General features: G+C 44.6%; 1 long non-coding RNA gene across 1 annotated transcript in view; it reads right to left on the bottom strand.

The window, feature by feature from the left end:
• Positions 1–301: 301 nt before the first annotated feature.
• Positions 302–3,178, bottom strand: part of LOC108490179 — a 4,236-nt gene continuing 1,359 nt past the window's right edge. Inside the window, exons 2-3 of the long non-coding RNA XR_001872164.2 lie at positions 1,742–1,744; positions 302–631 (exon numbers count right to left, since the gene is read on the bottom strand). This is a non-coding gene — a long non-coding RNA (uncharacterized LOC108490179). The remainder of the gene's footprint in view (positions 632–1,741; positions 1,745–3,178) is intronic.

The raw sequence follows: 3,178 nt of genomic DNA on the forward strand, positions 1-3,178 counted from the left end.
TGAGGCATGCCCCTTGTTCCCCTTAGAAGACACCATTAATCAAAACAAATGGAAAAAAATAGGAAAAGCGTTACGAAATTATTACCAAACCTTTGGGCCAAAAAAGGTCCCTGTCACTGCTTTCTCCTATTGGATTTTAATTCAGGAAATCCTTAAAACCCATCCCTTAGATCCAGATATTCAAAAAATTATTAAAACTAGTAAAAAGTCTCTTAAAAATAATACTCCACCAGTCGCAAATGAAGCACAGGCAGCCTTTCCCCAAGGGCTCCTGGCGCAGATACAAAACGCAGTGCTCAAAGCCTGGCGGCACCTCCCCCCAAAGGGGCCCACCACCTCCTCTCTGGCAAAAATACGCCAGGGCCGGGATGAGTCATACGCTGAGTTTATCAGTTGCCTTACAAGTGTGGCTGAAAGGATAGCTGGGGAATCAGAAGAAAGTGCTTTTGTAAAACATCTGGCCTTTGAAAATGCTAATTCCGCCTGCCAAGAAGCAATTAGACCCCACCTGCAAAGCACCCTTTCAGATTATATTAACAAGGGAAACAGAATTGCCCTAAGGGCCTTTTCTTATCAGTTTGAGTATTAGTATACCAAAAACAGTGTTGGAAGAGATTTCTAAATTGACAGTCTACGGTTACAAGGCGACTGGGTCTCTCGGATGTGTGTCAGCACAAATACTGACCGGCGAAGCTCACGCAGGGGCGATATTTAAGAGGCATGGGCAATACTTCTAGCTCCCAGGAACAGTTTGTTCAGGGGCTCAAGGAGTCTCTCAGTGCATGAGGAATTAAGGTCTCAAGAAAAGATTTAAAACAGTTTTTTATTTTCATCCATGACACCTGCCCCTGGTTCCCTGTCGAGGGAACAATAAATGCCAAAAAATGGGATAGAGTGGGAGATGCATTAAAAGATTATTATCAGACATTTGGGCCAGAAAAGGTCCCTGTGACTACTTTCTCCTATTGGAATTTAATTCACGATATCCTTAAAGCCCATCCCTTGGATCCAGATATTCAAGAAATTATTAAAACTAGTGAAAAGGCTCTTAAAAATAATACTCCACCAGTCACAAATGAAGCACAGGCAGTTTTTCCTCCTGGATTCTTAACACAAATACAAAACGCGGCTCTCAGAGGCTGGCGGCACCTCCCCCCAAAGGGGCCCACCACCTCCTCTCTGGCAAAGATCCGCCAGGGCCTGGATGAGTTATATGCTGAGTTCATCAGCCGCTTAACTAACGCTGCTGAAAGACTAGTGGGAGAATCCGAAGACAGTGCCTTTGTAAAACATTTGGCTTTTGAAAATGCTAATTCTGCCTGCCAAGAAGCAATTAGACCCCACCAGCAAGGCACCCTTTCAGATTATATTAAACTGTGCTCAGGAATAGGTTCCTCCCATGCCCTAGGACTGGCTATAGAAGCTGCGCTTAAGGATTTTACCAAAACCCAGCCATCTAAGTCCTGCTTTAACTGCAAGCAACCTGGACACTTTGCTAGGGAGTGTCCTACAGGGCCCTTGCCTCGCAAACCTCCAACAACTATCTGCCCCTGCTGCAAGCGAGGATACCATTGGGCCAATGAGTGCCGCTCTAAAACAGATCATGGAGGTAAAATCATTCCACCCAGGTCGGGAAAATCCCAGCGGGGCCAGCCCCTGGCCCCTTCTGGGGAATTGAACCAAGGGGCCCTAAGGTTCAACCCTCAAAGACAAAACAGGATGACAGTTCCCTCCCCCGAACAGCCTCAGGAAGTGCAGGACTGGACCTCTGTGCCTCCACCACTACAGTACTGACCCCAGAACAAGGCTTTCAGCTTATATCCACCAGCACTCACGGGCCCCTTCCTCCAAATATGTTTGGCCTTGTCATAGGCAGGGGCGGTAATCTCTTCACTGGTCTACAAATAGCCCCAGGATTAATTGATAATAATTATGATGGCCCAATCACACTTTTGGCTCTCTCCACACTCGGGCCAATAACAATTAACAAAGGAGACAGAATTGCCCAGCTCCTGCTGTTCCCCTTCAGTGTTTCAGACCCCACAGGTGCCTCTAGCCCACAAACCTATACTTCCAAAATATATTGGACACAAAAAATTACCACTGAGAGATGCATGCTTACATTATACTTAGACAACAAACCCTTTCAAGGATTAATTGACACTGGAGCCGATGCTACTGTCATCGCTGAACAATATTGGCCTTCAGGCTGGCCCAATTCTACCTCCATAACTCATTTAAAAGGAATAGGACAAACTACAAACCCCAAGCAAAGTTCAAAAATAATAACATGGAGGGATGATGAGGGTAACACTGGACAAATTCAACCTTATATAGTACCTGGATTGCCCTTTAACCTTTGGGGCCAGGATATTATGGCACAAATGAAGCTTCTCATGTGTAGTTCTAATGAAATCATAACCCAACAAATGCTAAAACAAGGATATTTACCCGGACAAGGACTAGGAAAAAATTCACAAGGCATAAGACAACCCATAAAGCCCTGTCAACATCCTACCCATCAAGGACTGGGCTTTAAAATTTTTTAACAACGGCCATTGCCCTCCCTGTACCCCATGCAGACAAAATAAATTGGAAAACTACAGATCCTGTATGGGTGGACCAATGGCCACTAACTATGGAAAAATTAGAAGCAGCCAGCAAGCTAGTACAGGAGCAATTAACGGCTGGCCACATAGAACCAACTACTTCCCCCTGGAATACTCCTATCTTTGTTATAAAAAAGAAAACAGGGTCATGGAGGCTTTTACAAGATTTGAGAGCCATTAATCAGACCATGTACCCCATGGGGGCCTTACAACCTGGCCTCCCTTCTCCTGTTGCCATCCCTTCAGGATATTTTAAAATTATTGTAGATCTCAAAGACTGCTTCTTTACTATTCCTCTTCACCCCTCTGATCGAGAACACTTCACATTTAGCCTACCTGCTATTAATTTTAAAGGACAAATGCAACGTTATCAATGGAAAGTCCTTCCACAATGCATGACTAATAGTCCTACCTTATGTCGGAAGTTTGTTGCGCAAGCTGTAGACCCCCTTCGTTCTCAATGGCCTAATATTTATATAATTCACTATATGGATGATATTTTGTTAGCAGGAGCCGTTGCTTCCCAAGTAATTCAATGCAGCCAAGCCCTCGCAAAACAACTTTCTCTT

The sequence above is a fragment of the Nannospalax galili genome, unplaced genomic scaffold, assembly GCF_000622305.1.
Source record: "Nannospalax galili isolate Female #2095 unplaced genomic scaffold, S.galili_v1.0 scaffold7, whole genome shotgun sequence".
NCBI lineage: Eukaryota > Metazoa > Chordata > Mammalia > Rodentia > Spalacidae > Nannospalax > Nannospalax galili.